Consider the following 25,428-nt stretch of genomic DNA (forward strand, 5'->3'; position numbering starts at 1 on the left):
TACATCTTCAGAGAATGGTCTATTTGCAGAAAATTGAGAGTGAAATGGAGGGTTTAGTAGCCTTAGAAAATTTCAAGCGCCAAGCTGCCTAATGCCCAACAATCGTGCAAGACAACTATACTAACTGTAGTGGCACATTACCTCAATTGTCAGTGACAGTGTTTGTCTTGTGGCAATTACTGCAACACCCACAACCTTGCAAGATAACTAGACTACCTACAGTGATTGGCTACACATCTTGTACATCATAGCCTTCCTATGGACATGACTGCAATGTTCAGCCCCCAAACTGAAGCCCAACAATCCTGCAAGACAACTAGTTAGTGCTGTCGCTAGTGTTTCACATAGTTTTAATACATTTCTGTAGTGTAGTGGCACAAATATCCTTTTTAAGCTATTAATTTACTTACTTCTCACTGGCAGCCAGACAGGCTAAAATCTGCCATATGAGCCAGCATGTGTTACAACATTAATGCTACCCATGAACTAAAAAGCAGCACTGCTTGCTTCTGGCTCCAAATTTTGATAGACTCTAACGGGTCCCTATTAAGTCAGCGAACACACTAAATTGCGAAAGCTGCTTAATCGAACCTACTTACCCAAAATGGTAAAATCTCAAACGCACGGAACAGCGATTTTTTTCGGGTGGGGGGGGGCAAAGCCTCCAAATTTATTTTGTGTTTTTTTTTAAATGGATCAGTGATTTATTTCCTTGGTGGGGAAAAAAAATCACTGATCTGTTTGTTCAACATTTTGTTTTTTCGGTGTTAGCGGGTCGATTATATACCATTCACAATTTAGTGCGTTCGCTTCTATAATACAGACCCGACTCTAGCGCATTTATTTGTACTCTAATTAACAGCTGCTCTATATATTGGTTTCTCTCAAAATAGTGAGCAGGCTACTTTCACAACCAAGCTGTCCAAGATAACTCCAGTGTATAGACATGTACTGACCGGCTGTCACTAACTGCTCTAGCTGACTAGTGGTAGCACAACGGCTGTTCTTTGACCCAAGTTAATTCCTGCTTAATTGCTATGGTATTAGTTTCATCACAAAAGTGCTAACCACAACCTGCATGTTTGCTTGGTGGGGGGGGGGGGGCATAGCAGAGTAGTTAGATATTACATTGTCTACCCCACATATGAACTTGTAAGGACACTGTGGCCAGAGATCATTATTGTTGCTAAAGTAATATAGTTACCTCCTTTTGTGTTTTACTCTCTTTATTTCTGCTATATTCCTTATTTTTGAGTCAAGCGTACATTTTTTATGTTACACTTCACAGTAATAACAGGAGCTAGTTACTGAACTCTTGTTTATGTATAAACTGTTACAAAATTATAATATAATATGTATGCATAGTATGCTTATAACACAGTAAAGTGTCATGCAACTTTTAAAATACAATCCATAACGCAATAAAGTACAGTTGTGTAAAATCTTACCATCACAGTAGATGTCCTCCTGTTCACTGCTGCAATATTCTTAACATAAGGAATCCCCTGCCAAGGGTGGCCCAACACGCGGACAGTATACTAAAGCCTTTAGGTTGTTATTGATATGCAGTACATCACACTTATGCTCCCCATACAAGAAGTAAAGCATAAAGGTGATGTCTGGATGCATCATCCAGAGAACCCAGAGCTCCAGGAGGAACCTAGCACTAGGATAGTGTAACTCTGACAGTATTAACCATTTGGCAAGAATTTGTACTAATACAAATAAATATTAACGGATACAGTAGTACGATGTCTGTCAGCCTAGCTCACTGATAATAATATTTTACAATGGTGAGCCTAGCCCACTGGCTGTGAGCCTAGTCCACTGGCCACAACCTTTTTTTATGCGTTACCAACAGTTAATTTTTCATAAAGGCCTTACATTTTTCATGAGTTCAACAGATTGACAGTTCCAGTGCATCAACAGTTCCAGTACTTCGTTGGTGGATACAGAGTGATACCGTAAAAGCTGCCCTGCGACGTTCCACCATCAATTCATCTGTTAAATGACACCATGTCTTCTAAGTGACCTCAGCCTGATCACCTGTTTGTCATCTATGCAAAATACGGTAAATTCTTCACAGTTATAACATGGATGCCAGTAAAGACAATTAACTTTACAATGCCCACATATTGTACATATAAATTTACATGGTTTAAACCTTCTGTGTCAGACATAAAATGTAAATCTAAAATGTTTCATGTTCACAATTTACATAACAGTTGTGTTTGTAACTGTATAAATGCCTATAATCCATACATAACAAAATGTAAAGCAATTCATAAAGACTGTTTTTTATGTCAAAGTAACTTTCCAAACTTCTGTCTATCTTGTCACAGGAGTCAAGTATGCAAGTCATAAGATATATCCTATTCTGATGAACAATCTGTTTGATTCTAGCATTGTTAGTTCTTAACATATACAACAGTTAAATGTACCTTCTGCAGTCACCTAAATCTCACACAGTACAAGTTTGTTTGTTTGTCTTTCGGCTTTTCCCGGTTAGGGGTCGCCACAGCGGAACTCTGGTCCGCTAATGATTGGCAGTAGATTTTCACGAACGCCGAGGTGCCAGCTCGACGTTCAACCTTCAATGAAGGCACGCTCATTTACGCATGTCTTTCGAACGCCCACCCAACCACCCATCTGCGGGGAGGACATGCAGACTCCACACAGAAGGTACTCCCCGCACTCCAGCCGAGAATCGAACGGGAGAACCTTTTGCTGTGAGGCAACAACGCTACCGCTGCACCACCGCGGATTAAGTGTATGCAATTATTGTCAGTAATGTAATAGACTACACAAAATGTTATTTATAGTAAATATTGCACATACACAAAAATAAAAAAAGTTCTAACATAATAGAGTGCGCTATTAATATTAACCTTTTAAAGAAAAGGTTTTCACAGCTTTTCAAAATTTCCGTAGAGACAGTAGTAAGGGACAATAATGCCATTTAGAGCAACAGACTCAGCAAAGCATTCAGACTTTACATAATGACATTTCTGGTTTAACATAACAATCAGATAGAGCCCAACAACATTTATTAAGGGCACAAACTACAGAGGTTAATCTCACAAAACAGTTACAAACAGCCCAGCAAAGTTTACAAGGGGTACAAAATACATCAATTGACATTGGGCAGGGTTCAGCAGAAATAATAGTTATTTCTCCTGCTCATATATATCAATAGTTTTACTTATTGCAGACTTTGCCTCAGTGGCAAAACAAATTTTGTTTCAATATGTTGGCATTTAAACAATGGTTGACTCACTGTGTGGTCTATTTCAAATGATGCTTTATTTATTTTTTTTTTGCATTTACACATGCCAGCTTGGGTCAGAAGGGGATTCATCAACAGTGTTGGCAAACTTCTAAAAGACGCTCCAGTACTATGGACATTATAGGCATTGATTCCCAAAATGATTTACAGGGAAAGTTTAGTATTGTCAAAATCAAAGTGCATAAAAAAATGTAATACAGAAGAGGCTACAGTAAATGCTTTGGCAGATGTCAAAGCAAGCAGCTGTAACTGGCGAGTGTCTAGACTCGCATAATTGTTTTAAACACACAGACAAGGTAATGCCAGTTTCCACCATTTAAAAAAAACTACCTGAAAATGATCAGACAGACCGTCTAAATAGTATGAAAAAAATATATATATTTTGGTCAGGCAAGATGGAATGTTAAAGCAATTCCGTCAGACAGTTAATGGCATTCTGCAAAATGCAGATGCAGCTTTAAAAACAGTTTCTGCCAGACAGACATATACAGACTCAGAGATTACACATCTCAAACTCCACCTAGAGAAAAACAAAACCAGAGTGCTAGACAGTCTAAAAGAAGTAAGCAGTATTACAGATGCACATAGGAAATGTACAAAAACAGCTTGTAGACTATGTGGTAAAAAGAAGGGGACGTAATACATGGTCTGATGAAAAAACAAACACAAGGGGAACACGAGCAGCTTCTGCTCCACCAGGGTTACAGACAGATACACAACAAAGTTCAGAAAAACAGGTGATATGTTTTACTTGTAAGAAAATAGGCCACATTAAACAGGATTGCCCATATTACAAAAGATGGAAGGAAAGTCAAATACAAAAAGGTATCCATGCAGATAATAGTGCTTCTTCATAACCCAACAATAAGGAAAGAAATCAAGATAAAGAAAACACATTAAGGGAAAATCAGTCACAGGAACAAACACAGAGGGATACAAAAAAAATAAAGTATACCCTATGGAATACACAGAAAACCCACCATAAAATCCCACACATGGTGCAAGTCAGAAATTAAAATGTAAACTTGAAAGTACAAGTACACATTAGACAGGGAAGACATTAACATTTAACAGGGAACAGAACATGCAATCTGTAATCAGAGACATACCCAGGAAAACACATCAGAATGAATATGATTCTGATTAGGGGTGTGCCCCCCCAAGTAACCTTTCTCACAAATTTTAAACGTGGAAAGTACGGAAGCAGGGGCAGCAGTCTCGGTCACTAAAAAAAAGCTACCTGTAAATCAGTTCAAAAAATCTTACATTCAAGGCTTTGATGGCAGCACTTGCATGGCCATAAGCTGTAAACCAGTTAAAATATGTTTCACAGAAAATGGATCTTCAATACAGGGTACATTTCTTATCAATTCCAGTTGCGGAACAACAATCCTTGGGGTTAATATTTTCAGCGAACTGAAATTAGTAATTGATTTTAATAACAAGGTTTTATGGTCAGCCACAACAACAGTTTTTCTTGCATTGTAATTAACGTAAGTAACTATAAAAAAGACATTACCAAGAGACATTCACAACTGCAGGATAAATGGGAGCATATCAGATCACAATTTTAGTCCTTATGGGCTACATATCAAAGACAGACTGTGGTAAATTAGCAGTACCAGTCAGTGTAGGTAATCCTTTGGATTACATTCCTCCTTTTCAGAAGCAATATCCAATCCCCAAAGAGGCGGGAGAGGATATGAAGAGGTGCATACAACAATGAGAACAGGTAAATCATAAACAGAAGAGAGCATATATGCAAATAACCTGCAAACATCAGGGAACACAGAAAAAGGAGGAAAGCAATAAACATAAGGAAATACAACCCCCTTGCCTTACTGAAAATGGTAATTACAAACACGAACAGTATAATAAAAATGGTAAACTATGACCAGTAGAATATGGGCATAATCCTCCCTATAACCCAGATCACGGCAGGCAATAGGCATTAAAGCAATAAATTAACAGAACACAGGTCATCAGTTGGCAGCAAAGTACAATGATCTTTTAAACTCAATGTAAATTAATTAAACAAATGAGACAAAAAAGACCAAAAATAAATATTACTTTACTGGTTTAATAAGCCAGAACGGATTCAAAATAAACACAGAAATAACCTACAGACATACAGACACAGAGTAAAGTTAATACAAATACAGTGTAAAGTTAAAGTTAATACAGATACAGTGTAAAGTTAAAGTTAATACAGATACAGTAAATACATTTACAGTAATGCAAATGGTATATGCAAAACTAAACAATGCAATTAAATGCTGAGTATGTAAGTCCACATCTACGTCTGGAAATGAAGTAACATTTATGGCAGTACCTATGACAAATCCTAAATGACAAAAAGTTCTATGGTAACAAGAGAGGGTCAACCCCCCCACACACACACACACATTAAAAGTATAGTACGTCTCCAAAGGCAGCTTATGCATACAGCAAACAGGATCAATATTGGTAAAAAACAGTGACTGTAATGTCATATTTTCAAAAGAATGTCTTACATAAAATATAACAGCAAACAGTCTTATAAACAAACTAGTACAGCAAAAACATCATTAGTCAGACTAGTGTAACTGCCATCCTGGAAATAATACACAGGAATACATACAGGTAGTAAAGTACAAAGTCATTAAAAAACTTAATAAAAAAACTTAGACAAATAGCATTTTGCAGCTAATAAAAATCCAAGCAAAAGCAGCACACCATGTTGGGTCATCAAAATCAGTGTAAGTTAATAATCAAACAGTATCAGTACAGTAACAGTGTGTTAACAGTCAAGCTTAAATTTATTTCTACAGGACAAGGCAATCTAAAAAAACGTACATACAAGGCAATCTACAAAAATGTACATACAAGCCAATGCAAATAAAACAGCTGCAAAGAAAAAACGGGGACAGATAACTTGGATATAACAGATCATGACAACAGGGACATCATAATCGGATACCTGATTTCAATATATTTTTGGACATGCAAAATTTGTTTGCAAAGGCATGTAACAAGTCAAATTGTTGGGTTTTTAGCCACATTCCTTACAGAGAGAAAATGCCATTACATGCAGTCCCTGTAGAGGTTATACACACAGGTTTTATGTTTAAAGAATCTTAGAAAAATAGAGATGTAAAACAGTCAGTCATAAAAGAACATCTACAATTAATGGAGGCAGAAATGGAAATACTTTGTTTTCAACAGAAAGGGACAATAAGGGTGGGTATTAGTAATTGCAACTATTCCATCACCCTACATCACCTATGGTCACGAGATAAGCTCGAGTATCATGGGAGAGTTGATAAAATAAAAACAGATTGGGAATCTATACATAACACTTCTTTTTAGGAAGAGATGAAAGAGGAGAAATTCTGTTACATACAGGATGCAGTTCCAATAATGAAAATTACTCACACATTACCAGAGGACATGGTAAAAAATCACCAGAAAAAGAGGGAGGTTCATGATAAAAAAAAAAAAAAAAATAGGGAAAGATTTTAAAACAGCTCCAACTAACAACCACTCATAAATTAATATTCTACCCAGAAAAATGCCCTGCTCTGTCCAACATCCTTCTCCCTTATATCCCCAACCGATCTATAAGATCTGAACACCAAAATCTAATCTCCATCCCCAGACCTAAACATCCCGCTGGCCATCAACTACTATCCTTCTCTCTAGGTAGGAAATGGAACTCTCTCCCTCCCTCTCTTAGAACCATACCTAACTCAGATTACTTTACAACCCAACTTTTCTTACACCTATCTTCAAAATGGAAATGTTCTTGCTTTTACCCTACATAATCCCAAGGTTCCTGTAGACTAAGCCCCTATACTCCTGCACCTTTATGCACTTTAATTCTAGCTATGATTTAGCCGGCTCTAACTTCACTGTATGGATGAAAATATTGAAAAGTTAGCAAATCTATAACAAAAAAAAAATGTTTCTGTTATTTTTATCTTTTGCTGCTGTTTTTTTCTTTAGCATTTGCTGTGTTCTTCTTTGAATTCTTGCTGTGTGTACATTCTATTGTAAATTTGCATTTACAATGTTCTTACTGTGTATACATTCTATTGTAAATTTGCATTTGCAGTGTCTTACTATGTTTTCTTGCTGTGTGGACTTTCTTTTGTATTCTTCTCGTACATTGTATTGGTTGTACTGCCTTTGGAGCTTTTCTCCCCGGGCCTCCACTGAAAATGGGTTCTTCTTGGCCCAGTGGACTTCCCCGGTAATCAAACTGAAATAAATAAAATAAAATTGTGTTTCATCTTGCATAGTACTTCTGGAATGAGAGGAAGAGGAGGGAAGGCATAGAGAAAAGTACAGTTTTGTACCTACCATAAATGTAAATGTCCGATAGATATGCAACTGCAGTCATAACATATGGGTTTGTCCTGCCTCAGGCAGCCCTCGGTCGGCCAGATTCCAAAGTCTGGGTCCGACGTCGACTGATGTCGCATTTCTCTCCGACGTCAGAGCGGCAGGAGTATATAAGCATCAGCCGACACCATCTTCTTCAGTGTTTCTTGCCCCAGATGCCAGGTGCCCTCCAAGGAAGGCTGTAATCAATTTGGAAGACAAAAACAGGTTTCCAGACAAATAAATAAGCAATAAACAGATACACCATAACATATATCCCCAGCTAGGATAACAGGAAGAGGAGTGGACCCAAGGAATAGAGGGGAAGGAGGGAGGGAAAACCCGACTGCAGTTGCATATCTATCGGACATCTACATTTATGGTAGGTACAAAACTGTACTATGTCCTTCAAGAATGCAACTGCAGTCATAACATATGGATTGAATACCATAGCTTAGCTGGGGGAGGTGGAATGCTCTAAGAAAAGGATGGTGTAGCTATCAATCCCTGCAGGACTGCCGAAGCAAAGCCTGCTCTAGATCTGGAATATAAAGGGAGGTTGTAGTGTTTGGAGAATGTATGCACGGAGCTCCATGTAGCAGCTTCTAGAATGTCTTTTGTAGGCACCCCTCTTAAGAATGCTGTAGAGGTGGCTGTAGCTCTGGTAGAGTGTGGTCTGATATTGGCTGGCACACTCTTTCCATGGAAGGAATAACAAAATCTGATGCAATGTCCAATCCATTTAGAGATAGTCTGTTTGGAAATTGCTTTTCCTTGTACTCCAGGAGCGTAAGCTACAAAAAGCTGATCAGACTTCCTATTGACCTTGGTTCTGTCCAGGTAGTAGCGAAGTTGTCTGTGAATGTCCAAGGTATGCAACAGTGTTTCCCCTTTGTTCTCAGGATTGGGAAAGAAGGTAGGCAGGTGAATTGCTTGATTTAAAGAAACCCTAGATACCACTTTTGGCAGAAAGCTAGGGTTGGTTCGTAAGGAGACCATGTCTCCATGAAAGATTATGAACGGTGCTATTGCCATTAGGGCCTGTAATTCCGAAACCCTTCTTGCTGAGGTAATTGCCAACAGAAAAGCTGTCTTCCATGAGAGAAATTGTAAGTCCACAGAAGCTGCTGGCTCAAAGGGGGGTAGAGTCAGTTTTTCTAGGACAAAGTTGAGGTCCCAGGCTGGTACTGGGGCCTTTCTTGGTGGCTTGATATTCTTGATTCCTCTAAGAAATTGCCTTAACAAAGGATGTGAGAACACAGGTGGATCAGTGTTGTATCTAGCTGAAATAGCTGAAGCATGTATTTTTATAGAAGAATATGAGAGTCCATTCTGTAGCATATCTGCCAAGTATTCCAGGATGAGTGGGATGTTCAATAATGATGCATCATGACCCTTGCTGGTATTCCAAATGCTGAATCTTTTCCATTTTGCTGAATAAACCTTTCTGGTGGATGGTCTGCGGGCTTCTGTTAATATCCGCTGAACTTCCTTGGAGAGAGATAGACTGAGGTTGTTCATGGAATCTCCCAAGCTGTTAGCTGGAGCGTCTGAATGTTGGGATGTACCGTCTTGAAGTTGTTTTGAGTCAAAAGATGGGGCCATTGGGGAAGGGCCCATTTTTTGTTGTGGCATATGCTCCGTAGTAGTGGGTACCAGTGTTGTCTTGGCCAGTCTGGAGCTATTAGGATCCCTTTTGGCTTCTCTGCTTTGATCTTTAGTAGTACTGTGGTCATCAGTGGCAGAGGTGGGAATGCATAAATTTTTAGGAAGTTCCAGTTGAATGAGAGAGCATCTGTTTTCCATGCTTGTGGATGATATGTCCTGGAACAGAACTTTTGTAGATGATGACTAAGGTGGGAGGCAAATAGGTCTACTTCTGGCCTGCCCCATGTCGAGGTGAGTCTTATGAAGATTTCTGGATGTAAAATCCACTCGTGGGGGTCTAGAAAATTCCTGCTTAGGCTGTCCGCCAGCACATTGTCTTTGCCTGGAACAAACTGGGATTGCAACTGTATGTTTAAGCTCAGTGATTTTTCCCAAAGATTCATTGTCAGTCTGCAAAGGGGGTAAGAATGGGTGCCCCCCTGCTTGTTTATGTACCACATGACAGTGGTGTTGTCTGTCCGTATTAGCAGGTGGCCTTGCTGAAGTTGTTGTCGAAAGGCCTCGTCGATGGCATACATTACTGCCAGCATTTCTTTTTGGTTGATATGCAGATGTGTTTCCTTTGGAGACCATTGTCCTTGAATACATCTGCCCTCCATGTGTGCCCCCCATCCAAGGTCTGAGGCGTCTGTGGTCATTGTTTGTGTTATTTGAGGTTTTTTGAATGACATACCTGTGTTTGCCTGGCTTACCGAGGCCCACCATAGAAATTCCTTTTGTAAGCAGGGAATGAGCGGTATGGTTGCCTCTAGGTTGTTGCTGTGTTGAGACCATAAACTTTTTAGGTACCATTGAAGCTTTCTCATGTGTAGTCTTGCTAATGGAACCTGGAGAATGCAGGATGCCATGAAACCCAGGGCCTGCAGGAATCTCCTTGCAGTCATCTGGGTGAGCTTTGCCAAACCTTTGAAATAATAAGTTAACTTCTTTTGCTTGTCTTCTGTCAGGTAAGCCGTTTGAGAGGTTGTGTCTAGATTGGCTCCTAAGAAAGTTATTTGCTGGGATGGCAGCAGTCTTGACTTTTGGAAGTTGACTGTGTATCCCAGAGCTTGTAGCAATTGAATGACATAATCCAAGTTTTTTGTCAAAATCAGTTTGTCGTCCACTTGTATGAGGCAGTCGTCCAGGTACGGGTAAATTTGGATCCCCTGGAGCCTGCAATGAGCAATTACTGAAGCCAGGCATTTTGTAAATACTCTGGGCGCAGTAGATAAGCCAAATGGCAATGCTGAGAATTGATAATGCTCTGGCCCTGCAAGAAATCTGAGGTATCTTCTGCAGCAGTGTCTGATAGGGACATGCAGGTATGCCTCCTTGAGGTCCAGAGTAATCAGCCAAGACCCCTTGCCCAGCATGGGAAGGAGTTGCTGTAAGGTCAGCATTTTGAACTTTGGTACTATGAGAAAGGTGTTTAATGCGGACAAATCCAGTATTGGTCTCCATTGAGTTTCTTTTCTTGGAACAAGGAACAGTCTTGAGTAAAACCCCTGGCCTTGTTCTTGTTGTGGAACTCTTTCTATTGCATTGATCTGAGCAAGCAGAGAAATTTGCTTGATGGCCTCTGCCCTCTGGTTTTGCGGTAGGTTTGGCATGCCTTGTTTCCTTGGTAAGGTATGAAAGTGGAACCTGTAGCCTTGGTCTATAATGTCCAAAATCCATTTGTCCTTTGTCAATCTGTGCCAGTTGTCTGAAAACAGAGATAATTTTCTTCCCAAGGGAGCTTCTGTTTGCTCTTTGGTTAGCGGAAGTAGAGGAAAGTCATTGGGATTGTCCCTGTGGGGCAGGAGAAGCCCCTGTGTCACTTCTTTGGTTTGCTGGTTGCCACTGTCGTCCCCTGTAGGAACCTCTGTATTGTCCTCTTCCTCGGCCACGCCTGTTTTTGCCCCTTTGAAACCTTTCAGTATTAGGAAAGGACCAGTTTTTTGAAGGCCAATTCCTGCTGAATCTGGGTGGCTGCACCTGAAGGAAATCTTTGACTGTCTGAACTGACTTGGCTTTTTCCTCAATGGTCTTTAGTACATCTTTAGCATTAGCACCAAAAAGCTTGTTCTTTTCCAAGGGTGCATCAAGAAGTTTTGCCTTAACATGATCTGGTAGAGGTTGTTCTTTTAACCATGCATGTCTACGAATGACCGCCCCTGTCATAGCTGCCCTACATGAAGCCTCCAATGCATCATATCCACACTGAAGAAAGTGATTGCTAACTTGCTGAGAGTTATGTACAGCATCCTGCAAAGACTTCCTATCTAAAGGTTCAGTAGAGGCCAAAGTTTTTTGTAAATCATCTAACAGGAAATCCTGATATTGAAACATATGAAAGAGACAATTGAGAGCTCTCATAGATAAAGTAGTGGAGGTGTAAACCTTCTTCCCTCATCTCTCCAATGACCTAGCTTCCCTGTTGGAAGGCAAAGGATTTTTGGAGGTGGTAGCTGAAACCCCTTTTGGCCCCTGTGATATAGTTTCTAAATCAACAGAATGGGCCCTAAAGAAATGAGAATGTGTTTCAGGGACTCTATAGTATCTGTCCGGCTTGGCAGGAGCAGGAGGGAGAGTATCAGGGGTAACACTGGAGTCAGAGTATAGATCATCCAAAACATCAAGCACAGGAGGTATAGCTAAGGGCCTGTGTTGGGGCTTTTTAAGGAAAGTTCAAAGGCGCTTTCTGGAATCAGAATATTCCTGGCCTTGCCACTTAAAATGCTCCCTCATGGAATGCAGAACTTCCCCAAAAGAAATATCCTCAGGAGGGGAGGCCGAGGGGATGGAGTCCTCTGCATCTGAGTCCTCGTAGGTCTGGAAAGGCTCTTCCTGGCTATCGGAGTGGCCAGAGGCCTCAGAATCCTCATCTGAAGGGAGAGGGTCAGTGGGCTCAACCCTGGGCCTCTTATCAGGAGGAGGCTGGGATCCTCTCTCAGGATGGGCCTGGGAACCTCTGATCATGGAGATTAAGTCTGCTGCCATAGTCATGATTTGTGTTTCAGGATAGGCTGAGGTAAGGCTTTAGCAGTAAGGTGCTTGGTCTTGCTGGCTGCTTTAGCACATGTGTAGGCCTTGATAGACATGGATATGGGAGGCCTAGCAGCTCCACGCGCAGGAGTGACCTTATCCACAGCAATGGTCTCGGGAATTTCCTCGGTTTCAGTATCCGGAGGAAAATCAATAACAGGCGTCAGTGTGTTCTCCGGTATCGGAGGTATCGGTAATGCGGTGTCTTCGGTTCGGAGCGGTGAAATAACCGCCTCAGAGGGAACCAGGGCACTCGCGGTAGGTTTTGGCGTGGTGTCGGTGGAAGACGCGGGCCGAGGATGTCGGTCCCGGTCTTTTCGTTTTTTAGGAGTCTGCGATGTCGGTAATTCCGACGGCATCGTGTAATCGAATTTTTCACCGAAAAAGTCTTCAGAGAACTCCGCCCGGCGCCTGAGAGTGCGCTTATTGAAGTGAGCACAGGCGGCACAGGCCGAGACGTCGTGGTCTGGGCCAAGGCAAGGAAGGCAGTAAGAATGGAAATCCTTATGAGGTATTTGTTTACCACAAGACAAACAATTATTAACTTTTTCAGTAATTTCTGACATCGGCTGAGGCAAGAAAAGGTCCCCAACGGGGTACTTAGCTTTTTTGATGACTTCGGATCGAAGAATACAGGAGCTGACCGACCGGCACTTGCGAACTGCTTCTGCTTCGGGCACCGCGCGGCAAGAAAGACTGAAGAAGATGGCGTCGGCTGATGCTTATATACTCCTGCCGCTCTGACGTCGGAGAGAAATGCGACATCAGCCGACGTCGGACCCAGACTTTGGAATCCGGACGACCGAGGGCTGCCTGAGGCAGGACAACCCATATGTTATGACTGCAGTTGCATTCTTGAAGGACATCATCTCATTCAACGAAAAAAGATAGGGTGTCCACCTTCCAGGCCAGAGGACATGGATTCTGGCAGAAAATTGAGGAAGCTGCCTGTTCAGAAGGGAGGCAAAGAGATCTACTTGAGGAATACCAAAGACATGCATCTGGAGCATTTCTCCTCGGGCCTCTGCTGAAAACAGGCTCTGTGGAACCTAGTCGGACATTCCCGATCAACAAATGTTAAATAAAATAAAAAATAAAAATACCCCACTGGTGGATAATGGTCGAGAAACACATCTCTGTGAAGCATCTACTCGTGAGATTGTGTTATGATCCTGCTAAGGGAGTCTGCCACAAAATTCTGACTTGAAGGAATGTACACTGCCTGAAGTGTGACTTGATACTGAATCGTTAACTTCCAAACCTGGACTGCCAATGTGCAAAACAGACAGGACCTTATATCTCCTTGCATGTTGACGTACATCATTGTGGTGTTGGCTGTAAAAACAGAGGATGAAAAGCAGTGAAGGCGACCAGAAGATCTCTCATCTCCTTGATATTGATGTGTTCCTGCTGCTGCTGAGGAAACCAAAGGTCTTGCACCTTTAGGTTAACAAAGGAAGCTCCCCAGCCCCAGTCTAATGCATCTGTGAACAGCTCCTGACAGGGAACCGGGGGTTGAAAGGGAAGGTCTGGATTCAGTCAGTTGGTGAATCACCACTGAAATTCCAACTTGAGACATAGAAGAAAAGGGACTGGAAACTCTAGACGATGAGCATGCTGAAGCCAAATTGACTTTAGATACCACTGAAGCTTTCTCAAGTGTAGTCTGGCAAAAGGAAGCATAGGGATGGTGGATGCCATGAATCCCAGAGCCCTCAGAAATTCCCTGTCGGAAATCAAGGCCACAGGAAGAAGGGAATGAAAAAAAGAAAGAGTGAAAGCCTTGAGAGGAGGCAGGGATGCTAGCATAGGAACAATTTTGATCCATGTGTCCCAGGAAAACATGATCCTGTGATGGGGACAGAAAGGACCTTTGAAAGTTTACAGAGAACCCCAGGCTTTGTAACAGAGCAATGACCCACTGAAGGTGCTGTAAAAGAATCACTGGAGAGGAGGCTTGAATAAGCAGCTTGTCTAAATAAGGAAATACCTGAATGCTTTCGAACCTGCAAAAAGCAGTCAAAGGAGCTAGGAATTTGGTGAATACTCTTGGTCCAGAAGAGAGGCCAATCGGCAAAGCAAAGGACTGAAAATGCCAGGAAGCAACAGAGAAACGTAAAAACTTCCTGAAAAGGGGATGAATAGGGATATGGAGGTAAGCAACTTGAGGTACAGAGAAATCATAAAAGTTTGAAGAAGCAGAACAGGAAACAACGTTTGAAGGGATGACATTCAAAAGGAAGGAATCTTCATAAATGTATTCAGGTGAGAAAGCTCCAGAATGTGTCTCGAAGGGACCTCTTTCCTGGGGACCAAAAACATTCTGGAATAAAACCCCATCCCCCTTTGAGCAGCTGAAATCTCTTCAATAGTTCCCTGAATCAAAATACCCTGAAGCACCTCTGGAAAACAGCTCAACCAGACTTGAGGTGGCTGGGGAATGCCCATGAAGGGGGGGGGCCTTCCAAATCATGAAACACCTCTAGCAAATGATGGAAAGAACCAGAGAATCCTGGGTTATGTTTAACCAGAGAGGAAGAGACAGAGAAAGACTATGCGAAAGAGGAATGTAGCTGAGAAGAATCGGGTGAAAGCACCTGGGTTATCAGGAAAGGAAATGTTTCTGATCAGGAAGGGGTCTCTAGACTTATGAAAAAGTTACAAACTCCAAATAACAAAATAAAGTGGCAGGAGAAATAAAATATGAGTCAAAGTTGCAAGTAAAACCCCCAGTCACTCACAGCTGCAGGCAATAAAAGTCTCCTGATTTTAAACACAAATCCAGTATAGCGTCAAATCAAGTAAAAACTCACAGCTGCAGGCAATAAAAGTCTCCAAATTTTAAACACAAATCCAGTGTAGAGTCAAATCCAGTCGAAAATAATGATCCAAAGACGAAGTAATATCAAAGATTTAATAAAACATGAGCGCTTTCACGGTACACCTGACCACTTCATCAGACTTTAAAAGTGCATACAATACAGCAAGCTGTTTAAATACTATGGTTAACCAATCACAACTTTAAGCAGCATATTCATTAAGAATTAAAAGTGTATACAAACACAAAAAACACTTTTATTGCCTGCAGCTGTGAGTTTTTTCTTGATTTGACTCTACACTGGATTTGTGTTTAAAATCAGGAGACTTTTATTGCCTGCAGCTGTGAGTTTTTTTTTTATTTGACTCTACACTGGATTTGTGTTTAAAATCAGGAGACTTTTATTGCCTGCAGCTGTGAGTGACTGGGGGTTTGTGCTTTTTGTCTCTGTAGACTTAGCTGTGGGAACACTCCTACCACCCTTCTTTGCCTTTAGGAGAACGAGACTGCCTTCTAACAAAGGCTAGTTTATTAAGATAGTTTCTCTGGAACTTTAGCACAGGAGAAACAAAAATATGTTTTGGGTCCTGTAACTCCTTGCCCTTCTCTTGCATGGACTTCAACAAATTAGCTGCAGCAACACCAAACAAACATTGTTGTCCAGAGAAGCATCCATCAACTTAGCTTTAATACCATCAGACAGAGGATGAAGCTATAGCCAAGAATATCTCCTCAACACAGAGCCAGAAGCAGCAGCCCTAGAGAAAGCATCTGCTGCATCATAACTACATTTAATGGAATGGCACGCTACCTGGGAAGAACCCCCAACAAAGACATTCAGAAGTCTTTCCCTCAGAATCAGGAAAGTCAGAAATAACCTGGAAAGCCTGAGAAAGGAGAGACACAAACATATTTATTTGGTTACAGGAGTTTAAAAATTAACAGCCCGAAAGGCTAGGATGGCTGAAGTATAAACCTTTTTACCCAGCCTTTCCATAGTCTTTCTGTATTTATCAGACAGAAGAAGTTTGGTAGAAGGCTTGTCAGATGCCACAGAAATCATCAAAGGGTCAGGAGAGGAACATTTATAAAGGAATTTGTTGTAATCAGCCACTTTATAAAAAAAGAAGTTATGTACTCACCATAACGTTCCATCTCACCTTCATTATCACTGATGGGTTCGGAGCCGATCCTCGGCTCCGACACGGCCAACTAGCAAGCTCAAAGGTCTCCAGTAGCTCGAGACCCCACCCCTTATCCCATAATGCACTGCTGGAATTACCTCAGATCTTGTTTGCTGCATACCATATAGAAGTACAATAATTATTCTGCCTAGGAATGAGTACACATTGAAAAACCTGGATGAAGACAGCTTCCAGGTCAACTGCCATCCAGGAGGGGGAAGGAGGGAGGGACGTGAGAATGAAGGTGAGATGGAACAACTCACATGGAACGTTACGGTGAGTACACAACTCCTTTATGTGAAGTTGTTCAATCTCTCTGTTCATTCTTCACTGATGGGTAGTGTCCCTAGCACCCTGATCTTCGGTGGCTCACGGAAGTACACTCTTTAGAACCGTAGAACCAAATGAAGCCCTGCCCTGGAGGCCTTATCCACTTTGTAATGAGTTATAAAAGTGTGAGGTTTAGACCATGTGGCTGCTGCACAGATGTTGTCCAAAGGTAATTTGGCTTGAAAGGCTGAAGAGGTAGAAGCTGCTTTGGTTGAATGAGCCTTTACCCTACTAGACAAGGGCATATTATGACAAGCATATGTGTAGGTGATACACTCCGACAGCTACTTAGACAGGATTGTTTTAGCAACTGATTTACCTTTCCTGGCCTCAGAAAAAGACAAAAAGAGCTGATCTGATTTCCTAATGTCTTTTGTTCTGTCCAAATAACATTTAAGTTGTCTATAAACATCGAGTTTATGCAACATATATTCCAATTTGTTGATATGATTAGGGAAGAAAACGGGCAACTCAATGACTTGATTAATGTTAATCTCAGAACATACTTTGGGCAAAAAGGATGGATTTGTCCTGAGAGAGCATGGAAGACCATATAAGGGTTCTTGATGGATAGGGCTTGGAGCTCCAACACTCTACAGGCTGAAGTGATGGCTACTAAGAAGATAGTTTTCCATGACAGAAATTTTAGTTCACAAGATGATGCAGGCTCAAAAGGAGGAAGAATGATACGAGAACATAAAATTCAAATTCCAGGGAGAATAAGGTGTCTTCACTGGAGGCCTTATGTAAAAGGAACCTTTTAGAAAAGCCTTAGACAACTATTGAGCCATAATATTCAAACCATCAATTCCTAGATGGAAATTAGATATAGCAGCTAATTGCACTCGTACTGTAGCAGCCGCTGCTCCTTTGTTGAAGATTTCTGTCAAGAACTGTAAGATAGAGGACAATGGCGCTTGATAAGGGTCAATGTTGTGGGAAGAAGCCCAAATGGGAAATCTCTTCAACTTACTACGACACAATTTTCTAGTGGAAGGTTTATGGGAAGCCAACAAAATCTGACTAGTGTCATGGGAAAGATTATAGAGCCTGGCTATGCGAGGAATTGGAGCAGCCAAGCGGTTAGCTTCAGTGTCTGCAAGGATGGATGAAAATCCCTTGACGGATGTGTCAACAAGTCCGGAACTGGGTCCAGGATCCATGGATCTTCCAGAATGTGAAGGTAAAGAAACGGAAACCAAATCTGCCGAGGCCAATGCAGGGCTATAAGGATGATCGGCCGTCCCAGCGACTTTGCTTTCTGTAAGCATTTGGATATCAGGGGAATTGGTGGAAATGTGTAGAGGAGACCCGGGGGCCAATCTTGGACAAGAGCATCCCTCGGGGAGTGACCTGGCGTGGGAATCAGGGCAAAATAGCTTCTGCATTTGTTGTTGATGTGACTGGCGAACACGTCGCAGGAAGGCTGGTCCCATTTGTGGAAGATCCTGTCCTCAATCTCTTGTTTGAGGGACCATTCATGGGGCAATAAGAATGCTCTGCTCATTCTGTCCTCTATGACGTTGGATTTGCCCGGGATGTGCGTTGCCAACAGAAAGCGCTGGGATGACAGTGCTCACTGCTATACTTTGAGAGCTTCTCGGCAAAGGGGATAAGACTTGGTCCTGCCTTGTTTGTTCAGATACCAGATCACTAACATGTTGTCTGTCTGTATTGCAATTGTGCCTAGAGGAAGAGAGTCCTGAAAGTATTGCAACACTAGAAGTACTGCTCTCATCTCCAGGACATTGATATGTCCAATGTGAGAGACTCCTGGGGGGAGTCCAAATGCCTCCTCTTGCATAATCTCTTCCTGGGAACCTCTTCAGGGGGAACTTCTGGAGAGGTCTCATAAAAGCAGGGAGCACCCTGTGGGGCTACCTGAGGCTCAGGGCCTCTACGCTTGGGATGACCAGAGGAGACAGAAACTGACACAGGCACTTTAGGGGAAGAAGAGGCCAGACCTTGAGATGAGGAAGTCTTAGGAGACAACACTCGCCTCATGGCTTCAAATGCACCTTGGCTCCGATGAGAAGGAGTCGACAGCTCCGACGGAGCCGCAATCTACTCCTGCACCGAAGCTGTGGGCTCCGAGCCTGAGGTAGGAGCCGACCCCGAGAGGAAGAGTCGGCACTGACAAGTCTGTGTGGCTATCTTCCCCAGACCCAACCGGATAATGTCGGCTCCTAGAGTCCCCGGTTGGCGCCAAGAACGTCTGAGCAGCTGGAGCCGATGACACTGGAGCAGGTGTTGGCTCCAAGGGATCCACAATCATCAGGTCGGCCTCCTCTGGCTCTGAAGGTCCGGTATGGCTAGGAAGAGGAGCAGACAATTCAAGAGTAGTGGTCTTCGGCTTCGACGGTTGGGTCTGAGCAGACAGCAATTTAACTAGGCCTGATGCCTTTAAGAGTTTCTGAACCAGCCGGTCCATATCCAGATCAGATAGGCTGACAGAGGACTTGGAAGAGTGAACAGACTGAGCCGCTGGAGCAGTATGGATGGAGGTTTTTCGGAAACCGGTTCCAGAGCAGTGTCCTGGTTCCGAAAAGAACAGACTGACGGCTCCGTAGGCAGTGGAGCCAAAGTCACCACACTTTCTGACCTTTTTCCTTTTTTGGGCCTAGAATCAAATGAAGATTTAGATGATTTACTGGCTCCTTCCTGGTCAGACAATGCCTCAGAAAAAGGGTGTTTGATGATACCCCTATCAATCAACTTCCTCTTCCTTTCTGCTAGCACTCTGGTGGAAAAGGAGTGCCAGATATTGCAAGACTCTTGCAGGTGCACCTCACCCAAACAGTAAACACACTGCACATGGGACATCCGTGACTGACATTTTCTGTCCGCAGTCTGGGCATTTTTTAAACCCAGACTTTGGATGTTTGTCTTTTTCTTCAGACATTTCCACAACTGAAACACACTATTTAACTATGAGCTATTTTAACTAAGTAACTCACACAACACACACAGCCCAAAAGGGGCAACTGACAACTATATCAATATAAACAGGATTAAGTAATCCAATAACAATAGTCCCAACAGGGAACACTGACTAATAACTAAAGAAGGGATCCTAAGGCCAAAGGGCTGAAGGCAAAGACAGATTATACTGAGGAAAGGGGTATGAACACAGAAAAACTATCATCTACTAGCTAGTAATATCTGCTATTAAAATTAGATCAAAGATATTTAAAAACTGAAAAATATAACTTGCTGAAAGTTGAAAAACTCCCAATAAAGTCTCGAGCAAAGCTGGAAACCAAGAGATCCTTGCCGCGGCAAACTAGATCTGAGGTAATTCCAGCAGTACATTGTGGGATAAGGGGTGGGGTCTTGAGCTACTGGAGAACTTTCAGCTTGATAGTTGGCCGTGTCAGAGCAGAGGATCGCCTCCGAACCCATCAGTGATGAATGAACGGCGAGATTGAACAACTTCACATCCTGTGTTTTTACGAGCAGGGGATAAGATGCAGAAAAAAAGGCAACCAATAAAGGAACCAGAACAGGATGAACTGCAGAGGGTCTATGAGATTCCATTTGAAGGAGCTGATAATATCTCCTCTGCACTTCAGAAACTTAGGAACAATCCCATTTAAAAAATTCTATCATCCAGGCAATGGTATCCCCAAAGGAAATCTCTTCAAAAGAAAATTCAGAACTAGCAGACTCCTCTTCAGAATAGGCCAGGGAATCCACTTCTTTTTCAAAGGATTCCTTACGCATAGACCTTTTGGGGGGGTAGAAGACCAAGGCAGAGCCGGGACATAGACCCCCTGAGGAAGCTTCAAGACCATAACAGCATTGAACAAACCCTGTGTAAAATTATGCCTTTCACTTTGAGGGTTCTTGCAAGCAGAAATATGTTCTGTCTTTTGCTTATTTTTTAAAGGGAAGTCCGGCTTATGAAACGTAAAAGACTCCAATGCCAGCCTACACTCAGTAATCGTAGTCGGGACTTCCTCCTTAACCAGAACCCAAGGAACCCCCCCCCCGCCAACCAGGCTCTTCAGTGATAATCAGCCACGGTTCCCCTTAGCATCTCAAGTGGACATCTTCAAGGCCTCCAAGGATGTGCTAGAAGCCGGATCCATACTGCCCTCTGAACTGACTGCAGCAGAGGAATCTAAGTCCAGAAAACAGATGATCTTCCAGGCTTTCTCCAGCCTCAAGAGAGAAGTCCAGCGCAGCAGGCACAGACAAAGAATCTGACATGACTTTTTTGGCCTTCTTCTTCAAAGATGGCTGACCCTTCGGCTGGGAAGTATGTTCCATAGCGTCTTTCACTAAAAGCTTTAGACGCTGATTTTCAAGATAAATGGTGAGGGATGAAAGACTACTATGTAGGGTCTTTGGAACAAAAGCCTGACAAACAGTACAGGACATATGGTCATGAGAAGCTACTAAACAAAACAAGCACTGCTCATGATGGTCTTTATGAGGAATCTGTCTCCCACACAAGCACTTACCCTTTCTGGATGACATAAAATCCCACAACACAAATGCTGAAATCAAAAAAGGATATGTCAAAAAAAACCCCAACAAGGCACTTGTCTAAATGCCTAGGTAAACAGCAACGACTCGGACGATCAGACTAAGATGCAAGATGGTGTTCAGACTGGTGGCAAAGACGTTTTGAGGATGATACGTCCAGACATCACCTTTATGCCCTACACCTTGCGTGGGGAGCATTTGTGTGACATATGGTGTATCAATAACAGCCTAAAGGCTTTGGTATACTGGCCAGATATTGGGCCGCCATTGGCAGGGGATCCCTCATGTTAAGAATACTGCAACAGTGAAATGGAAGGACAGCTATTCTTACTGTTTGTATATATTTGGGTATTTGCAAACAGTATCTCATTAGCAAAGCTGCATTTTGTTCTTTATACATTTGGGTACTTGCATACAGTATCTCATTAGCAAAGCTGCATTTTATTCTTAGTGGTACATTAATCGGTGTCTAAATGTTGACAACAGCATCAGTATACTGTGTATTTGAATTTTACATTTCCTTTCCTTTCTGTCTTATTGTTTTCCACAGACTACCTGTGAGGGATGTTTACCTCAATGGTACATAACAGTGCTGGTCTTGTGGTCATTACTGCCATGCCCACCCTTAAGTTGAAGCCCAACAATCTTACAAGGGGAATAGGTAGTGTTATCATTAGCATTCTACATTAGTGTATTTATTTTCTCACTGGTGTGCATGCTAGGAACTACTATATGAATCTTTTATATGTTTAATTTCTTATGGGTCATTTGTTGCTTAAAGTGCATGTCACTGCATTAAAATAGCCCACAAAATATGTGGTGTGAGCAGCACTGTTTGTTTAAGATTGGTAGAACCTGATATTCACTTAAAGGTGACAATTTGTAATCTAAACTCTAAAGTATGTACATTGGTTCCTTTCAAAACAGTGAACAGGACTTAATGTATACTACTGCTTTCACTGTCAAGTTGTTTAATGTTTCCCAGTATGCATATATGCACAGACCAGTTCCTCTACTGCTTTAACTGTGTGGGGCTCACTTTGCGTTCCTCACTTCCCTATTCTCAGGTGCCCTTAGTGGTCATTAACTTACATTTAAGAAACTCTTGCCATTGCTAACACGTCACATATGTTGCATACCTAAAAAAATGCATGGCAAAGTGTTCCTTTCCTACATATTTATATTGAACACCTTATGTATACAACCAACCACCACTATCTAACAAAGTACATTAGAATTCAACATACCAAAACAAATAAACAGTATTCCTTATATTGAAAAAGCAACTACTGCAATATTACAAGATCTACGCCTTTTATAATGTAGTAAAAACCCAAATATTTTAACTTAAAAACACTTCACCACGCATATAACAACTCCTAAAAAAGAGCTCATAGTATTTAAAAACTGAAACAAACCATTCTACATCACCATATATCACTATTTGCAAATCTCCTCTTACACAGTGAGATTGACTTCAACCCACTGGCCATCTTTTATAACAAAACTAGAAAAAAAACAATTAACTCACCTACAGCACAATTTTTAAGGTTGAAAAGTGTATTATGTAATGCCAAAAGTTTAATTAACTGTTCTGTATAGATGGATTAATTACTACAAACCTGACATACTATGTATTACACAAACATGGCTTAAACCACAGACAAACAATGAGAAAATATTGCCATCACCCTAACACATTAGCCAATTAGGAATACTATCTGATATCAATTAGTGACCACCACACCATATGCACAGCGTGGAAAAAATAAATCAAACAGCAGCTCTTTTTAGATGTTTCTGATCTGAAAAAAATTCCAAGAATCACTATTTAAGAATCTGCTTGCTGAAGTCAATTGGATTCCCATTAAAACTTGTCTCTTGAAAACACAGTCAACTTCAAGGAAGCATAAAAAGAAGCTAAAACACAGACTTGCACCATGGATAACATCTCAAACCTAGCAATGATGCATCTCCATAATAAAGCTTTGAAAAACAGAAAAAAGACCAAAGACAATAGACAAAGCAAAACTACTGGACTCTTAGAAACCAAACGAAAAATACATGATTGACCAAAAAAAAAAAAGTCATCACATTGCAAATTACCAATAAACATAATCCGAATGAATTGTTGTATTTTATCATCAACTTAATTAAGCCATGCAAACAAGGTCAAGGACATCCAGAATTGTAATAGAAAGATGACAATGCTGCCTGCAAAACAAACACAAACTTCTTATAAACAGGTAAAACTTCAGGAGGTACTGACAACCTCTAACATTGCCACAGATCATAACAGGGATGCATTTAAGTTCTACCTACTCTGTTTCACAAATCAAGAAGCTGTTAAACTAAAACTGAAGTATCTGGCATCAGATAATCTCACTAAAGAATACCATCATACAGCAGCAGAAGCAACTGCCTATCCCATAAAATTCTAATAAATAGGCCATAGAAAGAATAATTTGCTCCCCAAATCTACAAACAATAACACGTAATAACCACTGCACAAAGCTGTTCTTCAGCTAATCATTCAAACAATCTTACCTCAGATGTTCTGGAAAAATGTGTTTGTAAACAAATCCTTGGTTACTTAATCAAAAACAATTTAATTTCTGTCAAGCAACACTGCTTCCAAACAAACAGTACTGAAGCAGCACTGCTTACTTTTCTAACTGAAATAAATTAAAGAATCAAAGACTGTTTATTACTCCCCTTTCCTTAGATGCATCAAATGCTTTAAACACTGTATCACATGAGCTTTAACTTAGTAGGTTAGTAATACCAGATACAAACACAGCAACTCTAAACAGGTTAAATTATCATCTAGGCCAATGCTTTCACTGTGTCTGATGGAAAGACAACTATTCCACCTATGTATCTATCACAATGGGTATACTGTAATGTTCTAGTCTGGGTCCATTGTTTAATATAGTTGTAAACATACTCTCTCTTGTGCGCTCTCTCTCTCTCTCTATATATATATATATATATATATATATATATATATATATATATATATATATATATATATATATATATACACATATATATAAAAGAACTGCAAATACTAATTTTATCCAATAAGCTGATGGTTCCACAATGACAGTCTAAGTTTTCTAAAACAAACTCCAAAAACATCTCTCTCAAAAATGTCTTTGAAGTCCCAGTTATGCCAGAATACCAAAAAAATAGAAAAAATAATTCTCTTCAACACATCTATAAATCAGAAACTCATCTCATAACTCAACATAAGCAACATTCTTATAGAACAAGTATCTCATACTAAATTACTTGTTTGTTTACATATTCCTTACCACGATAGTGCACTGATAAATACTGACCAACTTCAGGCTCAGCCTGGGTGCGATTCAAAACATTTCAGGGGAGGGTGTGGCCAAGATGAGCACAGAGTAGCAGCTTTTCTTATCAGCTCTGCCTTTACAGAACTTTATTGACAGGAAATATTGATATAAACTTCCCTAATAATAGTTTTTTTATTTTAATTAATTCTTCAAAATATATATTAGGGTAGTATATAACAAATTTCAAGTAGATTTTAAGTTTTCCTGTCAAAGTTTCACTTGGAAGTACTACAGTAAAAGAACAGGATGAGCTTCACTAAATCTTCTCATCAAGAGACAACTATCTAAAAAGAACTACAGTCATTACTAACTACTATTCAAGAACTAAATGTCAGAATAGACAAAATGGATATAAAAATTGACAATTTCAAAGAAAAGTGTTCTCACCAAATGGACATTCTACATGAAGATTGATTGCAACAAAGGAAGCAGATTTCAGGAATGGAAACTGCATTAAGTGATATGGATAACAGAATTCAGGAGAGTGAACATAATGTTGAGTTCCTGTTAAAGCAAAATTCTCTTCTTCAGACAAAGGTTGATGACCTTGAGAACAGATCCTGTAGGAATAATGTGAGAATTTATGGCTTACCGGACAACAGAGGGAAATAATATGGAAACATTTATCTTCCTGGTTGCCTGAAGTACATGAACCGCCGGAGGCTCTTTCATATGGTATTGAAAGAGCCCATAGATCAATGGTGACATCTAAAAACACCAAGAGTAATTATACTAAATCTGTTATTGTAAAGTTCCTATCAGCCCATGATAAGGAAATGGTACTAAAGACGGCGTGGGAAAAATCCCCAATCAAACTGAAAGACATTATACGCTTTGATAATGACTATTCTTCTTCAGTATTATCAAAAAGGAAATTTTTCTTTCCTTTAGTCAGAGAACTAAAAAAGAATAAAA

General features: G+C 40.9%; 1 protein-coding gene across 7 annotated transcripts in view; it reads right to left on the minus strand.

The window, feature by feature from the left end:
• The window catches only part of EVI5L (ecotropic viral integration site 5 like), a 2,636,797-nt gene that overhangs the window by 2,228,993 nt on the left and 382,376 nt on the right, over positions 1-25,428 (minus strand). The window lies entirely within an intron of this gene.

Source organism: Protopterus annectens, chromosome 9.part0 (genome assembly GCF_019279795.1).
Source record: "Protopterus annectens isolate FY-2018-M chromosome 9.part0, PAN1.0, whole genome shotgun sequence".
Taxonomy (NCBI): domain Eukaryota; kingdom Metazoa; phylum Chordata; order Ceratodontiformes; family Protopteridae; genus Protopterus; species Protopterus annectens.